Source organism: Phoxinus phoxinus, assembly GCF_949152265.1.
Source record: "Phoxinus phoxinus genome assembly, chromosome: 25".
Classification (NCBI taxonomy): Eukaryota; Metazoa; Chordata; class Actinopteri; order Cypriniformes; family Leuciscidae; genus Phoxinus; species Phoxinus phoxinus.
Window position 1 is genome coordinate 23,050,059 of NC_136900.1, and position 14,263 is coordinate 23,064,321.

The window sequence follows — 14,263 nt, forward strand, 5'->3', positions numbered from 1 at the left end:
TCTGAATATGCTTATCTTAAAATCTCTTGAATACTTCAGTGAAACAGAACATGATTTTTTTTTATTGTATATGTATCAAATAACAAGCAGATATAAAGAACAGAACAAATAGAACTTCTACATGACTCACTACATGTATCAAGTATATGTACAGCTTCACATATATATATATAAATAAATAAATAAAACATAAATAAATCAAATAAAAGACATACACAGAGGAGAAACAGAACATGAATGTGAAAGTTGTCCTGTCCAGAATGACGTCAGGCTGCACGCGGGTTAGATCCAGCACTCTGGCGGTTAAGCGCCTCCTTTCCTCCAAAGGCATTTCCTTCCGTCCGCGCTCGCGCTATACAGCTGTACGCCAGCGGTTATGGCACACTATGGACCGCTATATCTCTCCACCATCTTCTATCTCTTGAGGATGCAGGTGTGCGCGGTTAACTTTCAACTTCCAACAGTATCTCGTTTGGAAATCAGCGTTTCGAGCGGCCTTTCCACATTTTGAGACGGCATAAGGCGCGCGAGTGTTACTTTGTTTCGGGACAAAACGCGAGCGTCTCACAGTTCCATTCCATGCAATATCCCTCTCTACATAACTGACGGTTGTTGAAGTGTTAGGAACCCAATCAAATCCAAACCGATCCGTTCTCGATCCGAGATGAAGTCATTCGGATACGACTAGGTCTCCTGCCACGTTTCTATCTTCGAGGGGTGAAGTTGCGACTGCAACAGACAGAGGTAAGCGACATCCCAGATAATATGATAGACTAATGTGACTGTATTACAGCTGGTGCTTTGAGTCAGGATATAATGATGGACTGTTTAGCATAAATAACCAAAAACGAGCATCACTTATTATTTGCATTTGTGACTATGATTGTTGATTTCCTCTCCAGGATCCATCCATCCATCCATCCATCCATCCATAACCAGCACAAATCCCTTTAAACGTTACAGCGCTGAATTATTCCGTTATATATTTCTTCTCTGCAGTTGATGTGTTATTTCATATAAAGTCGCCTATTGTCCATCCGTCCCCTCCCTTATTTAGACATTATTGAACAGAATCCTATTGGCGAAAACCCACACAGCTGTCAGACATCCAAAGTATGTAATTCCAAATAATGTGTTAAATATTCATATTTCAATATCAATATTGTTTAACAATCTTCAAATTGATAATAACGTTATGAGAAAATATTTTCATATTTTAAAATAACAGCAACAGTAATAATATATATATAAAAAATATATTGCGCCTTTTTTGAATGCGGGGAGCATTAGAGGAGATAGTTTCATATATATATAATTACATTTAATATGTAGGCAATATATATATATATTTAATATAGTTTTATATTATATAAATACAATGATATTTAATAAAACATAATTAAGCAATAAAGTATAATATTGAGAATATAGTCACTACTGAAGGGTGAATGCTTTACTGACCATCTATCTATCAGTTTAATAATAATAAATAAAGAATAATGGGAAAAATAATAAATTATGAATCAATACTATTATGGTATTGATAATCTATTCTTAATAGTATTGTTGACATTATATTATATTAAATGTATCTTTTTGCAGCTTAGAAGTGTGTTTTTAATACATCATTTTGCCATGACCCTGCTGACGTCAGCCAGAATAATTGCATTCCCACCAGCAGTGGGTGTAAATGGTGTGGCGACCTAATATGAGTTTGCTGATGTTTCTCTTTCTTTTGGATAAAAATATCTAGATCTAGGATATACACATCGCAGTTAAACCCTGCTCGTTCAAACGGCGGACCACTAGTTGACATTCAGTAGCAGATTGCTTGAACAGAAGTCTCCAGTGACATGTCGGGAAGAGCAAACCAAGAATCAAGCTGCCCTAACAGCCCAGTGTTTGTTCTTTTTTAATTTATTCGTACCCTCCTGTTCCAACTGTGTCGATTTTCTCGCTGATCGCTCTTTGTGAGAATCCCAGACAGCTGAATTATTTTTTTTAGGGGTCATTGACTGGTCAGCCTGCACTATTTTCAGCTGAACTATTTACTATGGTTTCTGATAACTAATGCTATAGAGCTGTTGTTGGATCGAGAAAGGTAATATGCACAGACAAAAACTGTAAGTCGATTCTCCTGAAAAGAGTAAACACTGTGGCTTTGTAGTACTATCACACTTGTGTTTTGGAGTGCAACATTGGCTCAGCCAATCGCGTCAGTTTGGGGTGGGGCTATTTGTTTTTTTTTCGACCAATGGCAGTTGAATTGTGTACTCCATAAACACTTCAATTCCTGGTGGATAAAATGAACAAGACTTAATTGAAATAATTAATAAAAAGTCCCAACCTACATGGTTTCTTTGTTGAATATATCCTGTTGTGAAGATAAAAAGGTTTGGAAATGCGGTTTCAGATTGACTTCAAGGTTACAAGATTGCCGCTTTTGTTTTAGCATCATGACAACATTTTTAACAGAGTGCTGTGTTAATTTGCTTGGAGCAGCTACATTCCTGTATTGCCAAACTCTTCATATTTAGCCTCTCATCCACAAGTACCACGGTCCAATAGGAACTGCCGATTACTCATGCTTGGCTCATGCTTGAAACCTTGAAATATGGCCAAGTTGTTTCTAGAAGTGCATTTACATGTGAGTGGGCTATGATTTATTTTTTAAAATGTTGTTAACTGTTTATAAACCGTTGCTGTTGCACTTAGGGATGCATTGATGTAGAAATTATGGCTGATAATAATTACTAGATGCTTATTTTTATTTCTCAGGTTACAAAAGGTGTGTTATTATGTTTTTACATCAAGTACAAAGAAAACTTTGCATTATCCACTTATTAATTGGCATATAAACCCTTAAAGTCGGCATGAAACGGAAGTTACAATCTTTTCTTCTCTATTGTGATGTTGTATATCCAAGTGTAACGGCTTCTCGAATTAAAAATAAATAAATAAGTAGGGACTTGATTTTGTCCATCAGGAATTGATTGGATGGTTGTGGTTGGCTATTGGTGGATCTCAGGTTGTCCTGTAGAGATAGTGCTTTGATTAAAGATTACAAGGGCACATGAATTAAAAATCAATGATGTGCATGGTTAAATCATTTATATAAAAAAACTGCAATATTCATTTTTTTAATTGTCTAATTGTAATTTGATTTCGTGGTGACTTTGAAAGTTCCCTAAAAGCATCATAAGGCATTTGCACCAATGGTGTCTTCGATCTACTTGGGCTTAGAATATTTTTGAGAGACGTAGGCCTGATCGGGGTTGTTGTATATGTAAATTGATGGGCAAAATTATAGTTGTGCCAATCAGGTAGTGACAGTTGGCGCATGTGAACACATTTATTGACCAATATAGTGACAGATGCACTGTATGTATATTTCATATTATTGGGTGAGAGTTTTGGTACTGCCGTGCACCATAATTTGCTATTTCTCTATGTATGTCAGGTGGTGTAAAGGTAAGGAACAATTTAATTCTAGAGAGCATGCGATTGGATAAAAATTTGGACACGCCCATGAGTACAGGATGAGTCTTCAGTAATTTTATCAGTTTTTTCCAAAAGACTGTACATTTTAAATGTGTATTTTAGTCCAAGTTTTGTTAATTTTAAGCAATACACTATAGGGATGCATCGAAATGTCAGCTACTGAATTTCCAGACGAAAAAGCTTTTTTCGGTTTCGATCCGAATTGGTTTTAGAGGGCCGAAGTCAGTGGCTGTAACAGACGTTTAATTAGCGGTTCTCCATTGGTGTGTTCAGCGTCTATTCCATGCACACAACGTGGATAAGCTACAACATTTAAACATGTCAGCTGTGTGAATACTAGCTCTGGATTGACAATATTAATTTCTCAATTTTAATCGTAATATGCATTTTTAAATCTCAAATCTTTTAGTCTGTGCTACTGTTGATGCATGAACAAAACTTCACTGAACATTTGTAGTGCGCCTGTTATCCTGTAATCGCGAAAAGCTTGTCTGTCAATTTTTATTGTGAAATTCAAACAATAAATGTTGTTTTGGCACTCTTTAAAGGTGCAGTATGTTATTTATCAAAGTCATTGCTGAACATTGTTGATATTTGAAATCAGCCCAAACAAACACACCCCTCTCTTCATTGCTCCGCCTCCAAAGCTCACACACCAATCCTAACCGCCCTGCTCTGAGTCAGTCTCGAACCCCGATCGCTGGCATGCGAGGCAAGTGCACTAACAAGGACGCTAAACAGTAAACACTGCATTCTCTATCAGTCTTCAGCCTTCGCTAGCTGGCCTCCGTTACACACTCTTGCATTAAAAGTGTGTGTCTTTTTATCGTAGCTGAAGCGGAATAAAATAATGCTTCACGAAAAATAGAGCGAAGATTATGAACGAACGATATGGAAGTACAAAAAATTAACATGCATACACAAGAGTAAAGACCCTTGCACACTGAGTGCGAAATTCGCATCCGAAGTTTTCGCACGTTAAAAAATAAATACGGCCTCACGTTATGTCAATCACGCTTGCACACTGCCTCCAAAACTTTCGTTCGTCATTTAAAAAATTAAAAACGGGTTTGATTTTTCTGCGTTTTTTGCATCCGTAACAAGCAGTTTGAATGGTGCTTTGACAATTCAGAGCCACCGAATCACGAATACGGAAAAACGCATACGAAAATTTCGCACTCAGTGTGTAAGGGCCTTAAATACAAACAAGAGTTGGATGTTAGTTGCCAACAGCACAGCCGCTCCAGACAAACAATGACACTCAAACCCAGTGTTACTCATGTGTGGAGCATTGTCGCACACTCACACTCCTTGCGCACATGTGAGATATCGCAAACGCATCACCAGGTTATCTTATTGACAGGGCAACAAGTGCCGATGTTGTGCTTCCCTACTTCAAAGTTTTTAAATGTTAGGTAAATGGCTAAAAAAACTAAATAAAAAATCCACTAAAGGATTATTTCAAGGTTTAGCTTTGTTTGGACTGTTGTGTTGTTATTGTAGCGTAACGTTTGTTCGGAAAATTCTGTTCCGGTGTTTGACAACATCTCTAAGTGATCTTGAAGATCTGCGAAGATGTTTGTTGTGGAACTGCCGACCTTATTTCCTTAAAAGCATCCTGCTTAATACCTTCCACCTAATTCAATATGTGAAGATCTCACTGTCTGCTTTGTTAGGCAAATACAAAGAGTATTGCTTGGCAATGGAGAATCAAGAATGTTTTTGTTTAAATATATGTCAGTCTCTTATACCAATAGTTTACAAAGTGTATCAGTGATCCAATATTTACAGGCCACGGGAAGTACACTACTTGAGGCTATATAGTCATCTACTGTCTAGCATCCAAACATATGGTCACAAGAAACATCCTGTTTTCTATTCATATTGACTGTGCATTACTCTAGATGTTGCGTTACTCTGGAAAGTTTTTGAAGAAGCAAAAGATCACGCTACTGTGTTATGCATTGTAAGTGGGCAGATGTGAATGCGACTTTCTCCCACACTTAGAATCCAAACATAATAGTTGTCTGCCTCTGTCGTCCTTCATTCATCTCTTACTAAATCCGTTGATATGGCGCAGTTTTTCCAGCTTCCTTTCAGGAAAAATTCAGCTCAATACCAGCATGATATATTAAAAAAAAGAAAGTGCAGCAGCTGTTTTCATCTGTCCGGGGGCGGTTGGCTGACTTTTGCAATGTTTTATATATGTGCTTTTCAGAAAGGCATTTGTACAGAAACGCAATGTAATAAACACATCTATGTTGTAAGCTTTAGTTGCTAATCTCTGGCTTTAGGAGTTTAATATCAGTCATGCTGTATTTGTCTTGCATTGAGTAAAGTAGCTCATGGCATGTTTGCACAGCCAAGTATATGTGCGTACACAGACCCAAACTTCCTTCTTTTACGAACCCTGATTTGGTTTGACCTTTACAATGCATTTCAAGCCCCAGAATTACGAGATTTTAATCTGCCGTCTTCGCTCATGGGACCACAGAAATGGTGTTAGCAGGTGCTAACTGCTAATCCTAACTCAAACATTGGCCCCTTGGTGCATGATTATGGTAAATACTATGGATACACGATGTGTTGTGTACCCCATTGTAAATGTTTTATGTCTGTCAAAATTTTATAAATCTGCTGATAATAGGTTATTGCTCATGCTACATTTGTCGTCATCTAGCAGTCACTTAAATCATTTAGCACAGTGTTGCCAATAACAATGGTCTGGCCTGAGGGTTTCTTTTCTCTTGCCTGTATATTTTCATTGTCTCATTTATCCATTTCACCTGATTTATAAAGCCATGATTACAGAGGAAGCTTCTAGATGTTCTCCCTCATAAAGTGTATATGGCATCAGATGCTCCAGGCTGCTGTTCACGTTCTCCCAGCCCTGACGTTTAGTGGAAGACATCCTGCCCTACTTTTCCTCCTCTGAGACTGCAGTGTGACTATGTTAAAAGAGTGCGTGCTATTCTGCACACACTCACGGGAGGCTTGTTACAGAATGACACAGCAAAGTGCAGAGAAAGATGGGGAAACTATGTAGGACATTTTAGATATAGTGGAAAGAGAACAGGTGATGATGGAACTGGAAAAGGAAACAGAATATAGAAAAAGCCCAATTTAATATCATACATTACCACCCATGAGCACCGTAACTCAACATTTCAGAGTGTGTGTGCTACCTGCTAGTCCATTACAGTAATGTCCACAACATAATTGACCCTTCGCTAAGCCCCGCCCTCCTTAGTTACTGTTGCTACGCCTGATAAGCTTACAGTGTGTATGCACCGGTGTCAGACATTCCCAAGGAGATAATTAGTAATTTTTGGCGAACAGGGGAAATATCTGAGAGAGCGAGACAAAAGGGACTGCAGTATGCATTCGAGGGATATATCCACGACACAATATGCAACCGATTAGAGAATAATTTAATCAAAATTGAGGCTATAGTCCCAGCGCAAGCAGCAGCCGCCTCACACGCTGACCATTCGAATGGGAAACACACAAATTGAGGAAAAGCTTTGTTCATACACAGCAGGGTAAGTGAAATGTGAAAATAAATTATAATCTAATAATTATAAATCAAACAGGTCATCCATAAATCTTGTGGAATAACACTAACACCGAGAGAGTCGCGATCGGATTGGGGTAACGTTACTCAGGGGTAGTAGGCCGTCGATTAACAAAATACTGAAATATATTTTAAAGTATGTCAGTGAGCCTCCGTCTGGCCTATAATCGTCTTATTTTACGTTCAGATATATGCATTATGAACAAAGAACCGTCATTATTTCCAAGCAATAGGTGTTTTTGTTAATCCTGTGGACATTTAGTTGTGAATGGGGCGTCCCACACTGCCTGATCCACGCCAGCATTTCTCCCCTTGGCTTTTAGTTTTCGGGAAGGAAAAAAATTCCACCCCACCGTCCAAACTTTTAGGATAACGGGTATCAGATTTGCACAATCCATACGTACAACGCTTCGGCATGTTTCCCTCGCTCGAAAGCTTGCCCAGAACTCCCGCGCCTAGTTACGGTTGCTAAGCCACGATTGGCCTGTGGCGGTTTTCGGCCGTGGTCAATTTATGGCAGTACTATGTAAACAAATGTTTCAATGCTAGTGTTTCATGCTAGTTTTAGCTTCTGTATCTGCATGCACAACCTAGACACAATAACTAATTTAAGTGAAATTGCTAAATTAGACCCAATAAATTATTATTGCAATAATACCATTCAACATGTGCATTAACCACTAGTCCATTATCCATTAAGGTAACTCTAATTGTACATCCACAGCATATTTTACACAAGTAAACAACGCTTCATGCTAGCTAGCCATTTAGGCTCTATATCTGCGCATGGAACCCAGTCACAAAGATCACAATGTGTAGGAGTTAATTTAGCTTGTGAAATGGTAAAATTAAACCCAATAAATGCTACAGGTACTTTTGTAGCATGTGCGTTAACCATTAGTCCATTAACACTTTAATTGCCCACAAATAAAAATTTCTGTCATGAAACTCTAGATAGCACAGGCTAATAGGTCCTTAACTCGACCTGCTTGCAATCACATCATTCTCTACAGGGCACAGCTGATTGGTTCCTGCTGTATCTGTAGCCAATGAGCTTGTGCGCTCAACCTTCAAATGCTTGGGTAGCATTTGCCTTCGTAGTGCAGCATGCTTTCAAAAACCCTCCACCTTCCCCAGCTCCACCTGTATAGATCTGGTACAGCAGCTGCATGTCTTTCTTGCTCACAGCCGCGTCGTGTGTGTCTGTTTTAAGCTGTAGGTGTGTCTTCGGGGAAATCAGTGTCTCAAGTGTCGGGGCTATCAGAAGCCGATGTTGGATGACATATTAACCTTTTAAAATTCATGCACTAGACCAGTGGTTCTCAAGTTCTCCCACTCTGCATATTTTTAATGTCTCTCTTTAACACACCGGATTAATTTATGTCCATAACTTGCATGTTAACACAAACGTTTCATGCTAGTGTTTCATGCTAGCTAGCAGTATTAAAATCCCTATGAAATCCAAATTTAAGTATTATGTCTTTTAGTATGGAAGAGCTGAGATAAACGAAACTCTATTGGCAATTTAGAAAAGGGGAGGAGTCCCACCACATATCACCCCTATCTTCCTGTTTCAGTGGAAATTACACCAACACACTGAATAATGCTGCATGTTTCAAGGCACTTCAGTTGGCCTTTTAAGCTTTAATTGTCTATAAATACGACCTAGTCAAAAATATTTCGAAGAAGTGCACATTGAGCCTGAGCGTGATCCAAAATTGGTCACAGATTCGAAGAAACTAAACGGATCACAGTGTTCCCCTTCATGTTATGCCATCTGGAAACGGAGATCTTTGTGCAGTGGCGGAGAACGCTTCCTCAGAGATTGGGCTGTCCTGAGCTGTAATTGGCCCCACTAGATGTTCCATCCAAGGTACATAAACACTCCAATCAAGTCTGTACTTAACGCCTGACTGTGCTTCATGAAGAGTAAACAAGTCTGTTCTCTCCTTCTTATGTCGGAAGAACGCTTAGGGAAGAAAGACAATATAAACATACAAGAGGTGAATTGTGAGGAGGAAGAAATCCAGGCAGGGATGTGCCAAGTTCTGCCCAGCTCATATCCAAAACTCCTGTAGACAAGTTAGCAAATGGCTACAACAGTGTCAAGTGGTACGATTAAAGACCATCAGATGAGGAATTGGATCCGCTGAAAATGCCAATTTTGTGGTTCTTTACTCGCCCTCACGTTGTTCCAAACCTATGTTTTCTGTGGAACCCAGTATAAATATATAACAGCAGTTTGGCTTGGAATGAAATGAGGGTACATTTTTGAAGCACTATAATTTTCTTTTTATTTTAGTATTTTGGTATCACCATCTGATATCATAACTGTACCATGTACTTTTTTGCCACTGGCTCTCTTTAAGGTTTGAAAAAGGCCTTCTAGCCAAAGTCTTTTCTTTGACAGTAACGGTGTACATACAGGGATCTCATATGGCATTGAACACATGCAGGGGGGCGAGGGATGGATTTCACACACCCCAGTGCCGACCAACCCTCCCCGCTTATGTTTACCTTGGCAACCAACGCAGAGTGTAAACAAACAGGCCAGGGATGCACCTCTGCAGCGCCGGTGTGTGTGTGTGTTTGGCTGGCGCTGAGTATAGTAACGGCCCATAGGGAGTTGATGTACAGAGAGAGGTCAGCTGTGCTTTCCCACAAACCATCACTTCAGCAGAGAACTCCTATTGCGGTTATGGTCACCTGGCTTAGACTATAGTCTAAGAAGTTTCAGTTTTATCTACTTTGTAGTTCAAAATCAAACTCATGGTTTACATTTTATATTAATATATACTCATATTTTTTGTCTATTAAAAATAAAAGCAAAGAACTATGGTTGATTATATTGAGTTGTCATGATTCAAGATAAAAAGTTATTGATGTTACACTGTATGCTCTTTAGATCATTTTGATGCAATTGTATATTTTGCATGAGAAAATTAAACCAGTTTTAGGACTATTACGATTGACAATTAAGCACATTTGCAGTGAATTTGAATTACTCTAATGCAAAAATAGAAAAATTTATTAAATTATTTATTATAAATTATTTTATTAATTCTGAAACTTGTATTTTGACCTATATTATCTATCACATCAGAACGCTGCTCTGGCGATTTCCATTGTGGTCAGTTTTGATAAAACATGACAGGTAGTGTCATTTATTAATAACTATTATAGATTTAGATATTTAGATCCCAAAAACATCGTAGTGCTTTCTTTTAAAACAATTTTAAACAACTAACATTTAGCCAAATGTGGCATAAAATTACAATTTGAATTGTTACATAAACAATTATTTTTACGTTTTCAGTAAAAAAAAAAGCAGATATTTAAAAATCCTTTCAAAAAAGCCGTAAATCTTTTTAACTCCCATGAAAGTCGTTGTATAAGTCACACACTGCAGTAGATAGGCCTAATTTACTTTCGTGTAATTTTAAAATGTTGTTCTGCGAGATCAATCTGTAAACGTTTTGAGTCTCTATTGGAACGGTGTAGGGATGTGACGGTCAGGACGGTCACCGGTTAATCGACTTGTTACCTCCGGATGCTGTCACCTTCATCAGGCAAAGTTTACAGATTGCCTCATTAATGTTTAGAGGTTCCCTATTAGCATTAGTTTTAAATCCAAAATATTGCCAAAAAGGCGCTTTTACATTTCATTTTGAAACCAAATCTTCCGCCATCGTCTTGTCAGTCAGCTCGTCTCAATCTCGTCACGTGATAAATTAAATCTGTAACCGTTGTGTTGCTGAACACCGCGTAACACTGAATATTGCAGCAAGTCTATGGTGATATTTAGTTGAGTTCATGGCAAAATAACTACTTCAACAAAAGTAAGTAAGAAACGCCCCTCTTCCCAAGAGAATAAGTTGAATTCTCTTATTAAGTCAGTTGCACTCAAGTTTCACGCTCGCGTTTATGTAGCAGGGAACTGTTTTTTTTTTAAAGGTGCAGAGAGACGAGGTCAATTCTGCTTTCAAGCTCGCTGAGTGAGAAAATATCACCAGACCAGACTTTATTTCAGCCTATCAGAGGAATAAGAGGGGGTCGGCAGACGCATTTCCCCTCAGTGTTTTTGTATAAGGCTCGGGAATGAGAAATGCTTCTGATTTTCTCTGCAGATTATTTTATCTAGACACATTTCAAGATGAAGCTTACCGCACCGATCGGTTTTTCCTGCTATCGTTTGTCGTGAGCACATTTTTAAGGAATTCAGAAGAGAAACAATGTCAGGAACAATGAATAAGCTGAATCAATCCAAGCGTAGTTAAAACTTGAACACATTTTGAATCCAGATTCCACCAAAGCGATTCCTCCAGGATTTACTGACAACCGAGACTGTATGTTTTGGTGGTTTGGTTTGGTTTGGTTTGTAAATGGGGCATCTATAATCATTGACCGAGCAAGCGTGATTTTTGTTATGTTTGCAAAGTTTTATAGTACGTGGTCAAGGTTTCATGGAGTTGACCTTAAAAGACTTAGAACAACTGGGTGATAGGTTAGTAGACAGGGCTGTCGCCTTGTGAATTTTAGCTCATGTCGTTCCAATCCAAACCTGTTTGACTTTCTTCTGTGGAACACACACAAAAAAATATATTATGAAAAATGTCATCGCAATAAAACTCAGTGGGGTCCAAAACACTGGTTGGACCCCATTTATTTTTATTGTATGGACATTTTCTGTGAACATAGTTCAAAATATTTTCTTCGGCAGATGTAAACAGTCAGGTTTGGAATAACACTAGTATTATGGATGTGATGTAAGGAAATTTGGGAACACCCCCATGTCATTATTAGCATTGTTGCTATCAAGCAGTTCTGGCTTCTAACTTTCATCTGAGTTTTCAGGCCAACAGTGACTGATGCAACTCATTGGTTAGATCATTAAACCCCTGACTGCGACTATCCGTTTGACCTTTACAAGAGTTTGGATCAAGTTCAAACAATGTCAAACCACGCAATGAGGACCAGAGCAGATTATTAAATGTGTACAGTTTATAATTCCCCCTCTTTTCCCGTTTTAATTGAGTGTTTGCCCACAATACATGCATTTGATTCTATCCACACTTCAAGCTACATTAGCATTCTCTGAAACCAAATGACCACGTGTTCATTATTGCTGTCCAGAGCTGGTTTCTATTGACCATCATTCAGTCAATAACCTCAGAGGACATCAGGACAGAAATAGACATATGCCTCTCTGGGAAAAGGGCGCTAAAGGTCAAAATCTTGATGCTTTTTCCATCATGTTGAAGATAGCCATCAGTGATCACATCCATTAGCATTTGTCCTCTTTCAGGTCAGATTATAAATCATCACATTTTAGGTAATCCAAACTTTGCTTTAACAGTTGAGCTGGTATTTGCTGGATTATTCTATCAGCACTTTAACATGTGAAAAAATCATATTAATCTAATGCAGCAAAAGACGGCTCATTTCTCTAGGAAAATCTGGAATTTGGTGTCAGCACTGAGTGTGCAAGCGCATGTCCAGCCCATATTTCATCCCAAAACCAAAAGAAAGAAATAGTATTTAATTTTATTATTAACATTGTTTGAGGCATCCTTTCATTACTTTAATTGATCACAATTAGGCACAATTCTCATTACTCTAACATGAAAAAAGTAATATGAATGTGAAAGAGTCATGTTATTTAAATGTAAAGTGTTTATAAGTATTTATAAAACAAGCATGTATTAGTTGTACCATTTATTTGTGCTGTTATAAATGTTGAAATATGCAGCGTGTGTTACACAACAACTGAGTTTTGGGGGCCTGAAAACACAAACTTTTGAAAATGGTTTCAAAGTGCAATTTTTTTGAAAACGATACCATTATCTTCTCTGTGTAAACAACAAAATCCCTAATTTGCGCAAATGGTGACATCAGTCTATAGGCACGAAGTGTTTCTTTACAAAGTGGCATTGCCATATACTGGCCTGGCATGAATAATACAGCGTTTTTAGTTGTTTTCACGAATTCCTGTGAACGGTAATCATTTTGACAATGTTGTCATCTGTACGCGTACGCATTTAGTACATTGTTGGCGTGTAAACGTACCCTAAAACACTCTGAATGGGACTGGATATTTGAAGGGTATTCTGCTATATAATCCTGATGTTTGTAATAAGATGTTGATTATGTTTAGCACCGTCCTTGATTGCAATTAGTGCTGATTGATGTTAACGGGAAGAATAAGAAACAAGGGTTAATTTCGGAAACCTAAAAAAACGACAGAAATTAGGCTATGTGGGGTGGTAGGAGAGGGAGGGAGATCTTTTACTGAAGTTTTTGAATTCGCTTTCGTTTGCTTTGACCTACATAAGACACATTAAAGTCTGTGTTAAATGGAGTGTGTGATGTGATGTTGGGTTATGATGGAAAGACACAACCTGCTCAAAATAGTGCTGGGGTACAGGCATGGCACCATTAGCTGGGCTCTAATGCATCACACGCCAATGAATAAATAAAACTCATAGACTAAAGCTCTACCTCACTAGTGGACACAATAGTCCAGTTTCATAAGAGCCCGCATTCAATATAGACTGTAGAGCTTGTGTTGTTTGGTTTGTCTCAATATCTCAAAAGAATAGTTCACCCAAAAATGAGGATTTTGTCATTATGTACTCTCCTCAACATTTCTCTTTTTGTGATCCCCAGAATGAAGTTTAGGGAAACAGTTTTGGATTGATTTGAGGGAATGTACTGGTCCATCCAGTTACACTGGAGCTTTCAAGCTTCAAAAAAGACATAAAAAGTATCATAAAAGTAGTTCATATGACGATATTTCTAGTCTTCTGAAGCAGTGTAATAAGTTTGTGTGAGAAAAGACTTAATTTAAGTCGTTATTCACTGAAAATGTTGAGAGTAGTTGGGATGTCTCATTCTTTTGAGTCAGTTCTGTTCAATGAATCGTTTGATCTGGTTTACAGAACCAGCCTGAATGATTCATTCAGTATTTAGACTCAAACTCGAATATCAAATCGGAGGGGTTAACAACAACAACAAAAATAATCATACTGGTTTGAAACAAAGTGAAGGGCGAGTAATTAATGACAGGCTCTGACAATCAGACATTTTTAAGTGAACTATTCCTTTAATCATTTTAAAACCTGCTTTGTTTCCAGGCCTCTTAAAGGGATAGATCACCCAGAAATGAAAATTCTGTCATCATTTACAAAC

At 38.1% G+C, this 14,263-nt stretch overlaps 1 protein-coding gene across 2 annotated transcripts in view; it reads left to right on the plus strand.

Moving 5' to 3' along the window:
• Window positions 1–311: 311 nt before the first annotated feature.
• The window catches only part of osbpl5 (oxysterol binding protein-like 5), a 56,919-nt gene continuing 42,967 nt past the window's right edge, over window positions 312–14,263 (plus strand). For both annotated transcript variants that reach the window (XM_079603459.1, XM_079603460.1), the window contains exon 1: window positions 312–744. The gene's annotated coding sequence lies outside the window, so the exon portion shown is untranslated. The remainder of the gene's footprint in view (window positions 745–14,263) is intronic.